The sequence below is a fragment of the Pteropus medius genome, unplaced genomic scaffold (genome assembly GCF_902729225.1).
Source record: "Pteropus medius unplaced genomic scaffold, Ma_sr-lr_union100, whole genome shotgun sequence".
Lineage (NCBI taxonomy): Eukaryota > Metazoa > Chordata > Mammalia > Chiroptera > Pteropodidae > Pteropus > Pteropus medius.
The window spans coordinates 563,323-579,194 of NW_024340696.1; the positions used below are offsets into that span (position 1 = coordinate 563,323).

At 45.5% G+C, this 15,872-nt stretch overlaps 1 long non-coding RNA gene across 1 annotated transcript; it reads left to right on the plus strand.

Annotated features, from left to right (window-relative positions):
* Positions 1 to 2,079: 2,079 nt before the first annotated feature.
* LOC120604827 (uncharacterized) lies at positions 2,080 to 6,616 on the plus strand. The gene is made up of 2 exons (XR_005653428.1): positions 2,080 to 2,835; positions 6,362 to 6,616. It is a non-coding gene; the product is annotated as an uncharacterized LOC120604827 (long non-coding RNA).
* The last annotated feature ends 9,256 nt before the right edge of the window (positions 6,617 to 15,872 follow it).

Genomic DNA, 15,872 nt, shown 5'->3' on the forward strand with positions numbered 1-15,872 from the left:
TTTGCTCCTTATCTCTGGCATCTTTCCTGAAGCCAAAGTAAATGAGTCATCTCAGGAGCTGTTCTGCTTTGAACTGTTAGGCAAGTCCCATCTTTTATTTGCAGCCACCTGGGCGACTGCTGAATGTGCTGCCTCTACTGGCCTCTCTTCTCTTAGGGAATTAAGTCCCCTCCTTCTCTCCCTCCTCCCCCTCCACACACAGACACATCCTGTGCAAATCGAGCTCACAGTGGCTAACAAGTTCTCAAGACAGAATCCATACCCTTTGGCAAGGTCAAACATCATTATGCTGTTTGACACTTGCAGACCTAATGCTCTGATTACCTTTCTGGCTCAGTAATAAGTGATAAGTGTGGTATTAAGGTTTAGACTTCTTGCTTCCCCTCCAAGTCATGGCTGTTTGCTTATCACAAGGCTCCCTGTCCTAAGCCCATAAAATCTGAAATGAACTTTATTTGCTTATGTTGCTGCCTTCCAAATGGCAGCTCTATAAGACTGGCCTCCTTAGCTCTGTAGCTGTCACCTTAGGTTGTCCCAGGGCCTTGGCAGGGTCGGGGGAGGCAGGATTATGTGCAGTATCAAGTCTTTTTTTTTTTTTTGCTCTGTTTTTCTCACTGTCTGGTTAATGTTCTTGCCCCATGGCTGGTGTCAGCTTTCTCTGCCTACCAGTTTCTGGGCAAATTTTGTGCAAAAATTGAGTCTGTGTGGGTGTGGGTGGGGTGGATGACCTGAACCCTTCTAAAAAATAAGGCCACTTTGAAAGCCTCGGCTACATCCAGCTGTTCCTTGTCCGGTACGTGCCTCCTTTGCAAACACCCTGCCCGCTGGTGGAATGTTCCAGCGGCTGCCAGTTCTTGTGCCAGCCCACAAGATTTCTCTTCCACCATCAGCGAAATGACCCTCTTTACCCTTTCTAACCTGGTTCCTCTTAACGACCACTTTGAACATGCTGTGCTCTCTGACTGAAATCCCTCCTTCCTATCATTCGTTTAACAAGCACGTGCCATTCATTGCTGTAGGTGCTGGGGATGTAGCAGTGAACAAGACCGAGTCCCCACCCTCATGCTGCTGATATTCTAGTGGCCTCTATGTGCGTGTGCGTGCATGTGTATGTGTGCATGTGTGCAAGCTTGTGTAGAAATAAACACGTCCACTAGTAAATAAATAAGAATCAGAATGTAGTAAGTGTCATGCAGCCGATGAACCTGACTGGCTTTTCGAGATCCAGACCAGGGACCACCTCCTGCATAAAGGCTTTCCTGGCCCACACTGCTGCTTCCGTCCTTTGTCCGGTTCTAGATAGAGGTCTTGACTATAGCTCTTGACATGCTACCTTGTAATGTATTTCCCTACAGGCTTGTTTCTCAACCAACTGTGAGCTTCTCGAGATCAGAAACTCTTATCTTCATTTTCCCTGAGTTAGGGAGAGGGTCTGGAACGGCAGGAGTTTAATAAATGTTTGTTGAATGAATGAATGAAAGAAGGAAGGAAGGAAGCAGTGTGTGGAGGCTCCCATTACCTCCATAGCCAAATCTCAATGCCCTCTATCAAATTAATTCTGACTTGCAAATTAATTATGATCGGAAAAGCACAATATGATGAATGTCATTCGTTCAGCCAAACCTGGCTACAAAAGGCCAGGGAATCCCAAATGTAACAGACTCCAAACCCAAACGAGTGCAAACAATCTTTCTGCTTGGAGCCCGAACTGAACCCAAGTATCGGCCATCTATTGGAATTTCCAATTGAAATAAAGTTGTCTCCCCCACTCTACCCCGCAAGCCAAATTTCACTTGGTAAACTAGTGACAATGGGAATCAAACCTGTATTTCATTCAAAATAAGGAGTTGGAAAAAATTTTTTTAATTAATTTTTGTATGGTGACATTGGTTAACGAAATCCAATAGGTTTCGGTTGTACACTTTAACAGTAAGGCATGTATGTATATATATGTATATACATATACATATATATATATATATATATATATATATATATACACACACACACACACACTGTGTTCTGTCACCACATATTTGACCCCCTTTACCTCGTCTATGGAAAATATTTTTAATCTTGTTTAAGCCAAAACTTCATTTCATCCTGCTCTCCTGAGAGTCTGGTTATCTTACAGGTTAAATGCTGCTTCATTTTACGTATTACTGTGGCTGCAGAGGTAGGTAAGACCATGTCCGCATTTCAGAGGGCAGCCCTGAAACCAACCACCCTTGCCCCTGACACTAGGTTTGGTGTCACCAGGTAAGGGTGGTTAACTCCTCACCGTCTCAAACTCCCATAGCCACAGGGAGTTTTGCCACCTTCAAGACACATTCCGAGCAACTGTCTCTCATTCTGTCCCAACAATGACCCTTAGAAAGCTGGGCAGCCCAAGATATTATTCCTATTTTAAAGATGAAGAAATGGAGGCTGAGAGAAGATAAATGACCTGCCCAAGTTCACACACTTGCCCAAGTAGAGACAGGATTCAAACTTAATTTTTTTAGGTGATTCCAAGTCGATTTCTCACATCTGTGACTCAACTGCACCCTCTGAACGATGGCCAGCTGGGCACCTGGAGCAGCCCCACCTGCCGCTCACTGGCATTTGCAGAATTCGGTTCCCCAAACAACCGCATCTTCCCCAGGTGAATTTGTACTCCAGGCTAAAGAAAACCGTTCAGTGGGGAGCCGTTTTGTCCTGTGTCACCAGTTCTCTACTTTTCTTCCCTTCCGCTGCCAATGCAAGAAAACCCTCGGTTTTATAGAGCCTGGTGCAGGGGCCGGGGGACGCGTGGCGGGAGAGCCCTACTCTGCAAAGTGCTGCAGCCGCAGAAGTGTGAGTAATGCTCCTTATCCTGGGAACTCTTGTCTGGCAGAGCCGAGGCAGCGATGCCAGCACCCACCCTCGCCCACCCCCGCACCTGCAGTTGTTGCTGGCATTCCCTGAAGGGTTGCCCAGAACAACGGAGAACTGTCTATTACTCCGGCAGCAGGTTGCACACACCTCTAGCGGGCTGTCTTTTGAGAAGGCAGACTGTGAAGGGAGCCCTAGGCCTGGGTGTTGCCACTCCTGAGTGGGCGCGTTACCCACAGCGGAGGAGGCGGGTGAGTCATCAAAGCCCCAGGCTGGTGGCGCCTGAATTCTGTGGAAGCCCTCACAGCACAGGAGGCTGAGTGGCATTCGTGGGTGGGAAAGGAGGGCCAGAGAGGTGGGAGGCTGTCCACCCCCAAGCTGCTCCCTGGGAAGCCTGCAGGTGCCTGGAAGTGACAAAGTCACCATATAATGAGGCTGGAAAGACCTTTAGGGCATCCTCTCCCGATTGTCTCTGAGTGTCCCCTGGTAGTCTGAGAGATGATCTTAGGAATCACATAGAGAAATGTTGAGTTTTAAATTTAAGAGTCATATATTTTAATGTGTCTCTTCTATTTATGGCAAGTCATATAGGTTTCCAATTGATGGCCATGACATAAAGATTTTAGAAAGTTGACAAAAAGTGAATTAGTTTAACAATACTAAGAGAAGTAGCATATTCTGATAGTTAAGAGGATGGACTCTAAAGCCAGCCTGCCTGATGACCTTCCAGCTCTAACCCTTACTAGCTGTGGGATAATGGGCAAATAATTCTCTGTGCTACAGTTTCCTCATCTGTAAAAATAGGAGCCGCTTCATAAGGGTATTAAGATGATTAAATGAGTTAATGCATATAAAGCACTTAGAACATTTTCCAGCTTGTACTAAGCCCTGTATAAGTAACTTAAATACAATTAAGTGAACCGAAGGCGGAAGGAGTGTATATGGCCAAAATCACGGGGATGGTTCCAGGACAGCGGAGGGATGTAAGAAGGCGTGGCTTCTGCAGCCCCTCCTGTGATAGATGGGGAGCCCAGAGGCTCAGAGAGCAGAAGAGATTGTTCAGAGTCATCGGCTGACCTGGTGTGGTGGAGCCAGGACGAAATCCTTGGTCACCTGGCTTGTTGTCTACTGCCAGGCTGCAGGAGTGGCTACTTCTATGGAGAAAAGCGATTTGTCCCATGGGCCGCTCTGCAAAATGGCAAGCACAGTCTTCATGAGAGGTGACATGGACATTTCCTCAGAGGCATTTTAGCCAACCCTGACCCCTCTCGCACCCCGAGCGCTGATGAACTGACCATAGCCGAAAAGCAGTCCTTGAGTAAGCTCCCCATAGGTAAGGGCCAGGCCTGCCTAGTTCACTGATGGAGCCTCAGGGCCTAGCAAAGAGCACGGCCCAGAGAAGCCAGTTATCTGTGGATGTTTGATGACTGACCGAATAATGACATCATGCCCATTGCCTGGGTCAGCCGGTCAGCTGAGCAGAGGATAGGGTGATCAAGGGCCCTCTTGACTGCTTGTCTGTGTGTGTCTGTCATTTTGTCTGGATGAGGCTGTTGAGGTAGCGGGGCGGTGAGAAGTCAGGTGAGGCTGGAAGGTAGAGGAGGAAGAAGAGGCTAGAAGGAATTCTCTGAAGACAGGCTGCCTCTTTCATGACTATTTGGTTGGCCAGGCCTGGCCTCAGCTCAAGACTTCCCCTGCTTTTGATTAATCAGAAATTTTCTTATTAGTTTCTTAAGTACTCAGAATAAATCCAGAGTCCTCACAATTGTCTTCTGGGCACCATGTGAACCAGCTGCCCATCATCCTCTTTACTGCCACTGCAGTGCTTCCAGGGCTTACTACTCTAGCCGTTTTTTTCCTCCCCATTTCTAAACATTCCAGCATACTTAGGCCTCAGGGCCCTTGTACTTGCTGTTCCCTGTGCCTGGAATGCCTTTCCCTAAGGCTTGTGGAGTCCGCCTCAAATGCCACCCCTTTAGAGAAGGCCTCTCTGTCACCTTACTTGCCCTGCTTTATTTATCCTAACGCCAATCACTCCTTGGTTTTGTATCAAATAAGTATTTCTGTCTACAGGGAATTTGCCTGTTCATTGCTATCTGCTCAGTACCTTGCACACTGACTGGTATATGTTAGGTACAAATCGAATATATTTGATGCATGAATTAATGCATTAAAGCTTTTGCCTCTCTGCGGCTTCTAGGTATGCCACCTTCACAGGAGCAGTGATCCTGCCTAGCTCACTGGTGCCTGCACGGCATCAGGATTTGTCCCTAGGAGAGGAGAGGTCTGTTTTATAAGAGTCAGCCCCAACCCCAGAAGCTCCTGCCCAAACCACAGTGTCCCAGTTTGAGAAGCAGATTCCAGCTGGTAGGGGACAGTGGAGGGAGCACCCTGAGGCTGACCCATAGGCCAGAGCCAGCGACAGTGGGCTGGGCTGGGAAAGGTCAGGACTGAGAAAGGTTGTAATCAGGATCAGAAAGGCAGGGGCCAGAGAGTAGGTCTGGGGTTTGGGTATGGCTGGCTGGGAGCCCACTGGCAGGGGAGCTGGGTAGCTGACATGTCTGGAGTGATAATGGGGTGCCAGTCATGTGGCCCCTTGTAGGCTTTGGTTCCTTAGGGCTCCTCAGCTGGCTCTGGCTGGGCCTGAAGGGTCCATTTCCTGGCAACAACAACAATATTAAAATATACAAAGAAGCTTTCTATCTGTTATAATTACCATGTATAGTACATGGTAATTATAACATGGTAATTATCACTAAGTGTCAGCAAACACTTAGTGATCCCTTACTAATACTTAGGAATAATAGTTGTTGCCTTAGCTACGAACAGCAAATCTCTACATTTATAGGGGTAACACCCCTTCAACTAAATCCATTAATTACTAAAACACATCATTTGTTTATCATCACCACTAAGAATAATGCTTGTCACATAATAGATACTCAATATTTTTGAATTGCTGAATTAATACATAGGTTAATCAGTTTTGCCATTTAATAAACAAGGAAATAGCTCAGAAAAATGAAATTTGAAAGTCTGGACCCTGATACTTTTACTCTTGAGACTCCGGTCTAAGACAGAGTTTTAAGACTTTGGGGTTTCACAGACTAGGAAATTTCTAAACTAAATGCAAAAAAAAAAAAAAAAAGGAAGAAGTCAAAAGTTGCCAACTTTTCATTTTTCCAAGTAAGGAGATGGAGAAAGATGTTGCCAATGATCCTTATTTAACAAGACATTTTTTACCCTCAAACTGGGTGAAGGATGATCCCAGAATTAGAAAAACATTGGGGTACATTTTGACTCTGGGAAAGCCACTGTATTATTCTTATATTTCTCATTTCGTGAGGACTGGGGAAAACTTCAGTGATCAACCTTGAAGGGACAGGTCGGGGCTCGGATGGGCATTTGGGAACCTCTGGCCTGGAAGAACCAGTCATTTAAGTTCTTGCCTCTCTTTTTCTCTCTCGTTCTTCTCTCGACTTCTCCCTTTCTCGTTTCTTTCGTACAGATACACAGAGGCACATTTCAGAGCTCTGAAGAGAAGCTTACCATGTATCAGAAGTAGATCTCAGATGGAGAAGAAAGGCAATTTCTGTTCCAAGTACCAAATCCCTAATTCCAAAAAGGGGCAGGAGGATGGAATGCAGACTCTTTCCCAGCTCCCACCAACACTATTATATTCTCAGTACTTGATTACGATTTCTATTAATCACCTGTAATAACCCTTCCAATTATTAAATTATACAGACATGCATTCTCTCAGCCAAACAGAATAATTATTTACTAAAATAAATTAAAATATAGAAAAGCCTCAGTTCTATGAAGGCTGAAACTTAGCATAATGAGTTTATCGGGCTTAAAAAGAAGCTCAGACTTTTTTTTATAGGGGGGGATAAAATAAATACACTGATTATAGCGAAGCTCATCTGTGCTGGCATCGTGCCATTTGTTATTTCTTTAATAAACACAGCTCGAGTTGTTTATCTGTTTTCAATATAATTTATCGAGGCTCCCCTTCGCAATTAACAGCCATGGTAGGGATTGGGGTGGAGATGGGGAGAACATGTTCTTACCAGTCTCCTCTTCCTGGTCCCCACAGTTGCTCATTTGGGGCCTTCTTTATAATTTAATAGGCCCGCCAATCAGCAGGCCTGGTGTTAACAATATACTTGTCGCTCAGAAAGGCATCTCCAGGATATCAGCTTTAGTAGGGAGGGGAGCCAATCAAGGGGAAACAATTATGCAAATTTAAACCCTCTGGAGCGCCTTCCATCTCCTTCTCTAGGGGCAACAGATACTTTTAACACATGTCTGTCAGAGGATTCCCCAAGTTATTTAAGCATCTTTGAAGTGGTCTGATGGACACATGCTTGGGAAACAGGGTTTATCAGTAATTATGCCTGAGAACTCTTACTTATCATGGTATCCACTAAGCCACTCACCTTCTTCAATTTATTTTAGCTAGCGATTTAGGTACTGTGTCAAATGTTCACCAAAGGACATTCAGATCATTTGTTCATTCATTCACTCAACAAGCATGTATATGCATTGCAGTACTGGGAATTCATGGAGCTACAGTTTATCTTGTTCATTCATTAAAAAATATATATTGAACATGTACTACTCTGTGTCAGGTACTGAGAGGTGAACAAAGCAGATAAAGTTCCTGCTGTCATGGAGCTTGCCTTCAGGATGGTGGGTGAAGTAATATGGCAGCCATGACCCCTGGTAGTCACAGCCTTATGTAATTCCCAACTCTTGACTGGGGGCTGGACCTAATGACTCACTTCTAAGAAACAGAATACAGCCCAAGTGATGTGAGGTCACTTCTGATTGGGTTACAAAAAGAATGTGACTTCCATCTTGCCAGCTTTCTCTTGCCTGCTTGCTCGCTCTGATGAAGCGGGCCACCATGCTGTGAGAGGCTCTGGAGAGACCTACGTGGCAGGGAACCACGGGCGGCTTCTGACTAACAGTTCTTGAGGCTCAGACCCACTCCATGAGGAACTGAATCCTGCCAACAACCACATGAGTGGGCCAGGAAGCTGATGCTCCCTGTTGAGCCTTGAGGGGACTGTAGTGGCTAACATCTCGATTATAGCCTGTGAGACTCAAAGCAGGAAGACCCAGCTAGCTGCCCTTGCATTCCTGACCCACAGAAACTGTGAGATAGTAAATGTTGTTTTTAAGCCACTGAGTATTGGGATAATTTGTTAATGATAATAATATGGGAGGAACTTGTAAACTAATAAATGAAGAAGGAAAATATCACCTGGTGACAAGGCAGTGCTGAGCACTAGAGAAGCGTGGCAGAGTGGCTGGTGAAAACTGGTGTCTCGGGTGAGACAGACCCTAAAGGTCCTTTGGTCCAGTGCCCTAGGTGAAGCGTCAGTGTACTCTGCACATCTCTTCTAAGGGGTGTCCAGCATTGGGTCAGATACCCAGTTTTATTCCCAGTTTACTCCTTCCCATTTTGGGGTATGAAAAATATTCTCTACTGGGCTGAAATCTGTATCCGTGTGGTTTATCTCTCTTGTACTGATTCTTTCTTTGAGGCGACATGCCTTTCTGGCCTTTCGAACTCCTATCTCCTAGACAGTCATCCAGCCCTACCCTGTTTTCCCTCTGATTTTCTGAGCTGGCTGCCCTGTCCTTCCCACACTCCTGGCTTCATCTGTTTTGATACTATTCTTGGCGTTTATGATTTGACTTCCTTTCAAACTCCCCTTCCTCTACCCCTTGGATCTCTCTCCAGTCTCTGCTTGCTCCCGTGGTCTTGGTGTCCCTGTAGTATAGTTGGAAATTCTGCAACCCTGGGGTTAGTCGACTGCCCCCAAGTGCAACATGCTACACCTCTCACTCACATGGCAAGTCTTGTTAGCTGAAAGTGGTTCATCTCCTGGCCAAACAAACCCCGCTCCTTGACACTCTACCTCCTCCCTGGTGACGCCTTCCTTTCTCCCTCCTTCAGCAGCCTCAATTATCACCTCTGCAGATGACACCCTAGAAGATGGCTCCTGTCTAGCCAGCTACCCGCTGGATATTTCCTTCTGATGATTCTTCTAGTCTCTCGAGCTCAGCATGCCTTCCTTCCTGTCCTACAGCGACACCCCACTGAGCACTCACACTGGGTCTGTGCCCCTTCCAGTCAGCATCCCCTCTCCTCTGCCCCCTGATGGGCATAGCCTCCTTTGCCTGCTGGTATCCCAGGCTGTAAACTCAGGGACATCCTGGACTCTCTCTTTCGTCCACTTTCCATACCAAATCTATCATCTAATCGGACCATTTTTTTCCCCCAGGGCGTCTTTCATCTGCCCCTTCCTCATCAGTTCACCCCTGGATTATAATAACCCCTGTTCTTCAAAGAATTTATTACATGGGGCAGAGCTGGGCATTGGATGTGCATTTATAGGCAAAGCATCTGGCATCTGTCATCCATCCATTTATTCGAATACTTATTGAGCACCCACCACATTGACTTTGTTTAGTTGACCCAGTTGTTACGGCTTCGTCGTACTGAGGGGGGCAGTTTCCAATAAATAGCTTAACAGTTGCTTTGGTAATGGGTAGCAGTAAATTAAGATTGTCTAGAAAGTCAACATACTCTTTCATTGTTTGCCCCAAGGAACATGGCTCTGAGATATCTGTATATCTGACAGACTACCAGAAGCCCTGTTGTGTTATCTTAGGAGAGGCCACGACTGGGGAAGCCACCCCTAGGGGCTGCCTTTACATTCTTTAGATACTGTGATGTCCTTATCCCAGCCCATCTTTTCATTGCCTGTAGCATCACATCATCCCAGGTATCCTGGCCTTTGGGAATGGGGGTATCCTGGCTGCTGAGTAGGAGCTGAGACGAGCAGGCAGCACGGGAGAGGTCTGTGTCCAGACAGCTACCTGTGGGATCTCAGGGAAGGATTCCAGGCCAGAAGGAAAGTGGAGAATGACCTGGTGCAACTGCAGGCTGTGGGGTGGATGTGTGCATGCCACATAGGCCAAGTAAGGTAACATGGTATCAGGGTTTACTTAGAATATGCAGATTTTAGGGCTCTCAGAGCCTTTACCACTAGCTTGTTGGTGTCCTTGGGCTAGAGATTTAATTTCTCTGAGTGGCATGTATATCTTCATCTTAAATGGTTGGTACCGGTGGTACCAACCTCAGAGGATTGTTGGAGGTTTACATGAGATAATGTGAGGACATGCCTGGCATGGAAGGTCAGTAAATGGTAGCTACTTTTTATTATGTTTAGGCTGGTGCTGAGGTTGGGATCAGGCAGAGAGAACCAGGAGATGGGAAGGAGCCAGAGTACTCAGAGAGTGTTTAAATTTCAAGCTGGGGAAACCAAGATCCTTCTACAAACGCAAAGAGCAGGCACAGGGATGAAAGTGGGACGAAGCTCGGGTCGGAAGTGAGTGGGGAGTCAGAGGTGTGGGGAGGCCCTAGGCAATTGTCAGAATTTTTCGAGATCCTCAGCAGCTGCCTTGATCCGCTGGGCAGGTTGGACAGAATAGGCAAGAAGTGGGGCATCTAATTTGCTCTTCCCCTGGCTTGGGCAGACTTGTTTCTAGAGCAAAGTAGAAAGTCCAGATGACTGTCGAGTAGCTCCTGGATCAGGGACTGCAGGGCTGTGGGGGCAGGAAGCCAGGCAGGCCCATCCAGACCTTGCCCACAGATGGGGGTGCCTCCAGAGAGATTTCCGCATGGGTCCACCTGGAAGCCCAGCACCTCCTCTGTCCAGACTGTTCAAGGCCGTGCTTATCTCACCTCTTTCAAGGATGCTTGTATGATGACTCTAGCCCTGTGGATGACCACAGTAATTTCTCACAGTGCTCACAGTAATTTCTCTCTGTTCCCACAGTACTAGGCTAGCTGTGTTATATACATCGTAGCATGTATTCCTCAAAGCACCCATGTGAGATAGATGTTATTTCCATTTTACAGAGAGGAAAAGCGAGGCTCAGACAGATAAAGTAACTCTGCCAGCATCCTTCAACTGGGAAATAGCAGGATTGGGGTTTAAAACCAGGTCTGCCTGGCTCTAAAAACTCAAGATATTCCAGTCACTATAACTGAGTAACAAATTTCTCCGAAATGTAGCGGTATAAGACGACCATATTTGGGGTTAACATACAAATTCAGAGAGGGCACAAGAAGGAGGGCTTGGTTCTGCTCCGTGATATCTGGAGTCTCAGCTGAAGGGCTCCAACGCAGGGGCTGCACTCATCAGAAGGAAGGCTTGTTCACGCCCACTTCTGCTGGCTGAGCCTGGCTTGGGGCTGGGGCCTCAGTTCCTGTCCGCATGGGCCTCGCCTTGAACCCTTTCTACAGAGACCAGTTTGGGCTTCCTCACAATATGATGGCACTGCCTCTACCAACCCACGAGTGAGGGTCCAGAAAAGAGAGAGAGAACCAGGCAGAAGTCACATGGGCTTTTATGACTCGGCCTTAGAAGGTGGGCAATGTCACTTCTGCTGCGTCCTACTTTGTCAACAGCATCACAAAGGCCTGTCTGTTCCCTGAGGAGGGGAAATGGGCTCCACTTTTTGATAAAGGAGTAGCAAGGTTTTTTATGGCCAGAAATCTCTGGCTGGCTGCTTTTGGAAAATACAATCTGTCACATGAAGGAACCTGAAGAAGTACGTCCACAAGGTGAGAAGTCCACGGGGGCCAATCTTGTCCTGATCTCTGTAACGCTCATAGACCCAGGCCATGGAGACACATACAGTGTTTGTTGAATTAAATGAATACATACCGAATATCCGAGTTAAGCTGTCTTGAGGGTTTTATTTTTCTTCCATTTTCCTATTTACAGCTTTCTCTTTTAACTCTGCCACTGAAATGTTCCAATTCACTGTTGTTTTGCGTCAAGGTTTATTTCTTCCATTAGAGAGTCAACAGGATGGCATTTCATTATGGCACCTGCTTCATGTCTTGCAAGAGTCTCTGGAAGGAAAAACTCTTGAAAGCCCCAAAGGCATGTCTTCAAACTTCATCAGAGCCTTTAGCTCTTAGGACAACATCATTGTGCTTTGCTCTGCCGTGCTCAGAGCCGGGTATTTCCACGCTCCGCTCGCCGCCCCCCCACCCCTCCGCCTGGCCTTGGGCTTTCCATGGACTGTGCATGCAGGTGACAGGGGACCCTGAAACCATAGTCCTGAGACTTGTTATGAGACTAGGGCTTGAATCATATAGTCATATTATGAGTAGACCTGGGTAGTGAGTTTTGCCCACATGTCTGCTTTTTGCTTGCCTTTCTCCTCCCTCTGGATTCGTTTTTTTAGTTGTTCTTTCTCTTTCTCTTTCTTTCCTTCCTTCCTTCCTTCCTTCCTTCCTTCCTTCTTCCTTCCTTCCTTCCTTCCTTCCTTCCTTCCTTCCTTCCTTCTTTCCTTCCTTCCTTCTTTCTCTCTCTTTCTCTCTTTTCACTCTCTCCCCTCCCTCCCTTCCATCCTTCTTTCCTTTCTTCCTTCCAATGCAATTCTGCTTTTATTTATAGCTCAGTACTCCCCAAACTGATCCCAAATTCTGTGAAAAATCACAACTGTTTCTATCTTATGGGACAGTGTGCTACTAATGAGAGTTGCTGTAGAGAGAACTCTGACCTGGTAGCCTAACTCAACGGTAAGGGCCTGGCATCAAGAGACCTGGGTTAAGACCTGTGGTTTACCTCTCAGCCTCACTTTACTTTCCTTGTCTGTAAAATGGGAAGATAGCACCACCTTCTTCCCCACCAAGGCCTGTTGCGAAGGTTGAAGGAAACCCTGCAGAGGAGAGGGTTTTGCAAACTATAAAGGGCTGTAAAAACTCTGTGGTTACTCTTTCGAGTCAGAGCTTCTATTTGTACACGGAGGTGGAGGATGGAGATAACTAATGCAACAGTGGTTATAAGTGATTGAGATCAGATCTGTCTTTCTTTCTCAGGAGGGAATGGGTAGTTTGTGTGTGTGGAGGGGTGAGGGGGCAGGAAAAGGGATGGCTGGTTCCCGAGGAGAGCATACAGCACTGCCTGAGGGGGACTGGAGGGGAGAAGGGGGCTGCAGCCCTCCAGCAGCATTGGGTGTGTGTGGGTAGGTGGTATCTGAGGGCTGGAGAAAAAGGGAGTGGGCAGTTTGGCAGCTCATTCCTGCCTTAGAGCTCACAGGGAGCTAAGAGCCTTCCCAGGGGAGTGAAAGGAAGGTGAAGGGTAGGCAAACAGGGTCCCCGGCTGTCCTCCCAAGAAGACAAAAGCAAGCAGATATGACTCCACAAACAACCCCCTTGCTCCTCGCTGGTGACCCCAGTTAATGTCAGGGTGGAATTACTTCTTTCATAGGAGCTGTTGCCTATTAACCGGGGAGGCTGGCACTGGTGGCTTTTGCAGAAATCATCAGGGAACCAGGCTGACAACTGGGACCCAGGTCACTGAATCTTCTGTGTTTACAGAGCCTCCAGGCTGGCTTTAAATCATTCCAGGGTCACAGCCAGACAGCTGTGAGGGTGAGCGAAGCTGGGAAATCTCCAGTCCTCTTGATGAAAATAAAGTAAAATGTCAACAGTTTAAATCACAAAATTATAAAGAAAATTTTTAAATACAGATGGTCAAAAGAAGACAAATACTCAAAAAAAAAAAACCAAACAAAAAACCCCAAAACAAAAACCCTCACCTTGGCCATACTTTCAGACGATTTTTCTCTGTACGTATATGTAGACACAATTAGAAAATATTCTGAATGAAATAAGCCACGGTTATACTTGCTAGAACCCGGTAGCTGGCTTTTACCCACACCCCATACTCCCATTAATAAACTATTCTTTGATATCCACTCTGAAGAGTAATTATTCTTTGTTTGGGTGTACCATGATTTATTTACCAATTCCTATTTTAGGACATTTAGATAGTTTTCTTTTTTTTCTATCAGAATCAATAGCATGATGAACACACCTACAGCTAAATCTTCATACATTTCTTATTATTTCTTTAGTATGTGTTTCTGAAAATATACTTCTTTTAGTTAAAGCTGTTTAAAAACTGCTTTGAAAAAGCTGAAAAAAAAACCTGTCTCCCCAGAGTTTATCATGTATATAATGGCAGCAGTGCTTGAGGATGTTAATAAATCATCAACGCTTTGTGTTTTCAATGTGACAAATGCTCTCAAGATTTTATAGATGTCATCTCAATGTCTCTGCTGATCTTATGAGAGAGTATTGTTATCCCCATTTTACAAATGGGGAAACTGAGGACCAAAGGGACAGAGTAACTTGTTCAAGGTCATGTAGCAAGAAATGGCAGAGCTGGGCCTCAAGCCCAGCTCAGACTGACTCCAAAGCACCTGCTCATATTTATGCTATGCTGCTTCCCACTTACTCGTAGAAACTGCTATCTAAAGAAGCATCTGATTTTTTTTTTTCTGACTACCAAGCCAAGTGTTCCTGCTCCCTTTGGCTGTTGTGTTCATGGGCTGAAGAGGCTCTGAATGACACAGAACGGTTTTTGATTAATTAGATTTTTGTTGCCAAGGAATTAATTCGGTCCCCCCGCCCCTCCCTTCATGCTCAAAAAGCACACAAGAAAATGATTTTAGCAGCGGGGATAATTACAGAAAATGTGGTATTAACTCAAACGGAATGCAAATATTTTAGGTCTTGTATTGGCCCGCCAGAGTGGAAATGAAAGAGTGACGTGAGCCTGAGCAGACATGAGGGGAGAGTGGATGCCAAGCTGGGAACCTCACGGTTACTTTCTGTACTTGCCCCTCTGACAATCTCAGAGAGAAGCAATCTCAAGATTTGAGCCTGGATTTTAGCGGGAGGGCTGGTGCATAGACTCATGAAGATAAGAAAGTCCCAGCAAAGGCACAGGTGAAGTCAAGGCCCTCCTTTTTCTGGTACTTTCCTTGCCTGGTTGTCATAGTTTCTCTCTGACACATCACATAGCCCCATCGCAGGTTCACACCTGGGGGTTTAAACTTGGAGGGCTGCAGGAGTTGCTTGCTGAAAGGCAGGGAATGGCCTGGCTTTGCAGGTGGACATCTCACACCAGTCCGGGTTGGAATGGAGAGGCTGGAGGACTTCATTGTTAGCTTCCCCTGACTGGACTTGCCTTATGCTTTCTAGATTTATTCCTTCATTTTGCTTGAATACCTCCTAGTAGCTTCCTAGGAAAGGATTCATGGAGATAAATTGTCTCCATTTTTGCAAGTCTCAGTATTCCATTATTCTGCTCTCATCATGATTGATAGTTTGGTTATAGAATTCTGGGCTGAGAACTAAAATCTTAAAGGCATTTCTGCTACCACATTACTGCTCAAAGTGTGGTCCATGGACCAGTGTCAGTCTGCAACTGTCATCCACCTGTGAGGAGATAAGTACAGAAACTGAGAGTAAGCATTTCCAAACTTTTATACTAATTTGACTGTGTCATTTTACGTCCACTGAAGCTGATAATAAAATTGGGGGTGGGGGGCTTTTAATTTGTATCTTTTTTGAATTTTATTTTTCCTAGTGATTCTTTCGTACTTTATGAAAGCAGCAGTCAGTGATAGATTGAAAACAAAGTTCTTCACTGCATACTTTGAGAAGCACTATTCTAGAATACTGTGTTGTTTTTGAGAAGTCCTTTGTCAGTCTGATCTTGGTATTTTGTAAGTAACCTGTTCTTCGAAGCTTTTAGGGTTTTCCCTTTATCTCTAGGGTTCGGAATTTCACTATGAGAAGTCTTAGGGTCTTTTGTCATCCATTGTGCTGGGCCCATGGTGGGCAGGTCAACCTGGAGACCCATTCATTCATTCATATGAATTTCTTCTTTCTCTTTTTTTTCCTCTGCTCTCTTTTTTTCTGGAATTCTCATTAGTCGGATATTGGGTCTCCTGCTTCATATATTGAATTTTTATTTTGTTTCTGTGTTTTCAGTCCCTTTTTTTTTTATTTCTTATTAGAGTCTTCAACTTTATCTTCCAACTATTTTATCTGCTTATGTAGGCTATTATTTATATATACTATCATATTTTTAATTTCAAAATCTTATTATTTGATTACTTCTTGT